A 6,111-nucleotide genomic window follows, 5' to 3' on the forward strand; every position below is an offset into this window, starting at 1 on the left:
TACATTTTTATCCCTGTAATACACACAAATTACCTTCTCACGGATCCAAGATAGTTAGCTAACCTATACCTTATATCCATACAGTTTAATTGAATGTAATTTATCATGGAGTCTTCCTCCAAGACCATGACAGAGAGCTCTGGGGAGCCACAGGAATTTTCCTATCATCTTTAGTGCCCATGCAGCATAAAAGGAATTACCATTTGCAAAAAACGGGGAGACAAAGTTTGAGGGACCTCTCAGCACCAGAACCAGGGCTGAAAAAAAGGGTCCCTTCTCAGTTGCCTCCTTCTAGTGGATGGGAATTGAGGCTTCTCTACCTGAACTGGCTGACCAAGACCATCCTGAGGGGGACACACTGCAGGCCAGGGGGGCAACCTCCAGCTGGATCTGCCACAGAGCCTTTCTGCCCACGACTGAGTCCAGGAAAGCAATGGGTGGCACCAACTGTCACAGAAACTTCTGGTCTGCTTGGAACCACCTGGTCTCCTTGGCAACCAGGTAAACACCTCCAGCTTTAGAACCCGGAGCAAAAATGGAACCTTTTCAAATGAAAACCATCCTGGAGCTTCCCTTGGAAAGGGCCCGGCAGGCAGGGTTGTCACATGTGTCCCTGATCCCAATCCTCCTCTTTGAAGAGAAAGTAGAGCCACAAGATTGTGGGCTGAACCCAAAAGGATCCAAAGAGCCTTTTGTAGTCCCCCCAGAGAGACAAACTCTTGAGTTTTCTGAAAAGAAAGGGTTTCTTCCTCTGGCTTGGGACACCTCCATTATCTGCCGCCACCACCTTCCCCACCAGCCAAACTAGGGGCTACCAAGGGGTCCTAGTTCCTCCCGGGAAGCCAACCATTTGGGGACATCGTCCTTTGTTTCATGTTCTGCTTTGGGGTACAAATGCCAAGGGGTAACTGCTTTGCTGACAAACAAATTATAGTCAGCAGCCCGGTCTCTATCTTCAAGTTACCCATCATGCTGCCAATTGCAATATGTGTTTCTTGGCTGATTCTTTTGCCAAATAATTGTGAAGAAGATATCAGTGTGTGAAGACTGCTAGCACACAGGAACTGGAAATGCCAAGGAGTCTGTGACTGGAACAGATAATATGAGAAAAATCAACTGTGATGTGCAAGTAGCAGCAAGATGTAAATTTGACAGGAGAAGAGTGATGAAGTGATGTGGTGCCAGGCGGAGTGGTACATGTTTGTGTTTGTATCTGTGCCACTGATAATTCTAGCTGATAAGATATCTCAAAAATATGTTATATACAGAATACTTTAATCTAAGTGTGCATCTACATGACAGAATTAATGCAGTTTGACACGACTTTAACTGCCATGGCTCAATGCTATGGAATAATGCAATTTGAAGTTTGGTGAGGCATATAATTTTGGGGCATATAAAACTAAAGACATTTAAAAAACTAAAACTTGCACTGAGCAATGGCAATTAAAGTAGTTTCAAACTGCATTAATTCTACAGTGTAGACACACTTGATTACAGTGGTTCCCAAACTTCGGTTCTCCAGAATTCCTAACTGTTAGCCAAGCTGTCTGGGGCTTTTGAGTGTTAAACATTCAAAACACCTGGATGGCCAAAGTTTGACAATCACTGTGATATTTCAAAAATGTATATACCTTATTTAATAATTGGTTATTTGCTTCTTGAAATGTTCCTGTTCTACATCTTACTGGAGCTGTCCATGGGATGAAAAATTTAAATAGACACCCATTACTGTAGTGCTACCTAGTCCTCAGGTGCAGATAGTTATATAAGTACATCATGAACCAAAATAGGTTGCAGAAAAAATTGTGGTAAGGAAACTGATATTTTTAAATTTTAATTAAATTGATTAGTTACCATTTTTGTCTATGTCACTTGTATAAATGCTCTTAAAATACAGTCTAAAAATTGCTTTCAATTATTTTGTTTATGACCCCTCCGTCTGAAACTGTGCCTAGAGTCTGGACAGGCAATTAATTCCTGAAAATTCTGAGTATTGCTTAACAAATCAGTCCATGTTTCCTGCAATTACAGGCCAAATGGTTATCTACCACTTACCAAAAGAGTTTAATTGTAATTGTTAGGAGCCCTGGTGGCATAATGGGTTAAACCCTTGTGCCAGCAGGACTGAAGACCGACAAGTCAGAGGTTCGAATCCGGGGAGAGTGCAGATGAGCTCCCGCTGTCAGCTCCAGCTCTCCGTGCAGGGACATGAGAGAAGCCTCCCACAGGGATGGTAAAACGTACAAACATCTGGGTGTCCCCTGGGCAATATCTTTGCAGACAGGCAATTCTCTCACACCAGAAGTGACTTGCAGATTCTCAAGTCATTTCTGACACCAATTTTTTTTGTAAGAAGTCATTCAGTACAATGGCTGCAATTCTACAAACATATATTTATTTATTTGCAGTATTACATTTATTTATTTGCAGTATTACATTTATTTATTTGCAGTATTAGTATACTGCTTCCTCTCTGTCAAAGAGACTCAAAGTGGCTAATATCAATTTGAGGAAATATATATAAAGAGCTGAGATCTACAGAGAATAGTAGGTTGAAGGAGCAGAAGTAGCTGAACAGCTATTGCAATTGGGGTACGGCCTGAGATCAGTCATTCAGAATGGAGACTACAATGCAGAATTTTATTTTATTTATTTATTTAGAACATTTTTACCCTGCCCTTCTCAACCCCTAGAGGGACTCAGGGCGGCTTACAATTGGCAACAATTCACTGCCGCTTCATAAAATACAAATAGCAAAAATAACAATTAAAACCATTAACTTTAAAATAAAAAAAATAAACAGTATACTTACAATCCATTTAGCTATTGCCAGTCTAGTGGCTATTTTTCTAGCCATATACTAATGATTACTCTGCTTCTCTTATCCAAATCCACTTCCAAGCCATAGCCAAATATCCATTGTCCTTTAACCTGATTGCCTGAAGGCTTGGTCCCACAACCACAATTTTACCTTCTTTCTGAAGGTGAGGAGGGATGATGATGATCTAATTTCCCTGGGAAGTGTATTTCACAGGCGGGGGGGGGGCTACCACCGAGAAGGCCCTGTCCCTCGTCCCCACCAAACGTGTTTGAGACAACAGCGGGGCCGAGAGCAGGGCCTCCCCTGAGGATCTTAAGCTCCGAGGTGGGACGTAGGAGATACGTTTGGACAGAAACGCTGGACCAGAGCCATATAGGGTTTTATAGGTCAAAACCAGCACTCCTCTATTTGTATATACAAATAGAGGAGTGGTATAAGGAAACAGGGATAAGGGGAGATATGCCCAGTTAAATGCACAATTCCAGAGGTTAGCCAGAAGAGATAAGGAACTATTTTTAAATAAGCAATGCATGGAAGTGGAAGAAGACAACAGAATAGGAAGGACAAGAGACCTCTTCCAGAAAATTAGAAACATTGGAGGTAAATTTCAGGCAAAAATTGGTATGATAAGAAACAAAGATGGCAGGGACCTAACAGAAGCTGAAGAGATCAAGAGAAGGTGGCGAGACTATACAGAAGATCTGTATAGGAAGGATAATAATATTGAGGATAGTTTTGATGGTGTGGTGAATGAATTAGAACCAGACATCCTGAGGAGTGAGGTTGAATGGGCCTTAAGAAGCATTGCTAACAACAAGGCAGCAGGAGACGACGGGATCCCAGCTGAACTGTTTAAAATCTTAAAAGATTATGCTGTCAAGGTGATGCATGCCATTTGCCAGCAAATATGGAAAACACAAGAATGGCCATCAGACTGGAAAAAGTCAACTTATATCCCCATACCAAAAAAGGGAAATGCGAAAGACTGCTCAAACTTCCGTACAGTGGCCCTTATTTCTCATGCCAGTAAGGTAATGCTCAAGATCCTGCAAGGAAGACTCCAGCAATACATGGAGCGAGAGTTGCCAGATGTTCAAGATGGGTTTAGAAAAGGCAGAGGAACGAGAGACCAAATTGCCAATATCCGCTGGATAATGGAGAAAGGCAGGGAGTTTCAGAAAAACATCTACTTCTGCTTCATTGACTATTCTAAAGCCTTTGACTGTGTGGATCATAATAAATTGTGGCAAGTTCTTAGTGGGATGGGCATACCAAGCCACCTTGTCTCTCTCCTGAGGAATCTGTACAAGGACCAAGTAGCAACAGTCAGAACTGACCACGGAACAACAGACTGGTTCAAGATTGGGAAAGGCGTACGGCAAGGCTGCATCCTCTCACCCAACCTTTTTAACTTGTATGCAGAACACATCATGCAATGTGCGGGGCTGGATGAATGCAAAGCTGGGGTGAAAATTGCTGGAAGAAACATTAACAACCTCAGATATGCAGATGACACCACTCTGATGGCCGAAAGCGAGGAGGAGCTGAGGAGCCTTCTAATCAAGGTGAAAGAAGAAAGCGCAAAAGCCGGGTTGCAGCTAAACGTCAAAAAAACCAAGATTATGGCAACAAGAATGATTGACAACTGGAAAATAGAGGGAGAAACCGTGGAGGCCGTGACAGACTTTGTATTTCTAGGGGCAAAGATTACTGCAGATGCAGACTGTGGCCAGGAAATCAGAAGACGCTTACTTCTTGGGAGGAGAGCAATGTCCAATCTCGATAAAATAGTAAAGAGTAGAGACATCAGACTGGCAACAAAGATCCGCCTAGTCAAAGTCATGGTATTCCCTGTAGTCACCTACGGATGTGAGAGCTGGACCTTAGGGAAGGCTGAGCGAAGGAAGATCGATGCTTTTGAGCTGTGGTGTTGGAGGAAAGTTCTGAGAGTGCCTTGGACTGCGAGAAGATCCAACCAGTCCATCCTCCAGGAAATAAAGCCCCACTGCTCACTGGAGGGAAAGATACTAGAGACAAAGTTGAAGTACTTTGGTCACATCATGAGGAGACAGGAAAGCCTAGAGAAGACAATTATGCTGGGGAAAGTGGAAGGCAAAAGGAAGAGGGGCTGACCAAGGGCAAGATGGATGGATGGCATCCTTGAAGTGACTGGGCTGACCTTGAGGGAGCTGGGGGTGGTAACGGCCGACAGGGAGCTCTGGCGTGGGCTGGTCCATGAGGTCACGAAGAGTCGGAGACGACTGAACGAATGAACAACAATAAGGAAGCATGGAAAATAGCAATAAATGATAAATTTACATGTATATTAAAGGTTAAAAAAGGTACATGGAAACAAAGCGATTTTGATGCTGTATGGGGAAGATTTGTGGTAAATGGATTAAAAAATAAGGAAGGAAAATTACCGTCACAAGAAGAAATGAAATTTTGGACAGATGAAATGTAAGAATGGTGGCTTGAGACAGGTGGAGGGGAGCACTGTGGTGGAAAAAAGGGGAAAAAAAGAGAAAAAGGGGGGGAAATGTCAAAGCAAAACAACAAAACAACATGTTAAAGAGGCTGATGTACAAAATGCAATAGTGTGTAATAAATGTGATAAATCAATAAAAATTAATTTAAAAAAAGGTCAAAACCAGCACTTCGAATTGTGTTCGGAACTGGATCGGCAGCTGATACAACAGGGGGGTGAAATGAGAATACCGTGTAATAATAATAATAATAATAATAATAATAATAATAACAGTAACTTTAATTTTGTATCTGCCTCTATCTCCCTGAAGGGACTTGGGCAGCTTACATGGGGACAAGCCCATGTAGAATGAATGCAGTTTGACAACACTCAATGCTATGACATTTAGCTGCACTGAACTGCATTATATGCGTCTACACTGTCCTATAATTCAGTTCAAAGCAGATAATTTGGATCTTATATGGCAGTGTAGAAGGGGCCTCACGCAAGGCAACACTAAACCATGAACCATCATGGGGTTTTCTTGGAAAAAAAATCTTGAGAGGGACTTGCCCAAGGTTGCCCAATGGGTTTTCTATGGCAGAGGGCAGATTCGAACCCGGTTCTTTTGAATCACAGGCCTGAGCTTTAACCGCTACGCCACGCTTTCAACGTGTCATCTTTGCAGACGGCGGGCTCATTGCGTCATTCCTGTATGGTCCAATCAAATCCATCAGCGGGAGATAGAATTCCTACATACATACAAGAGAGAATGAGAACACAGACCCAAGCAGTCGTCTGCAGAGGTATAAGCCTCATC

The sequence above is a fragment of the Anolis sagrei genome, chromosome 4 (assembly GCF_037176765.1).
Source record: "Anolis sagrei isolate rAnoSag1 chromosome 4, rAnoSag1.mat, whole genome shotgun sequence".
NCBI lineage: Eukaryota > Metazoa > Chordata > Lepidosauria > Squamata > Dactyloidae > Anolis > Anolis sagrei.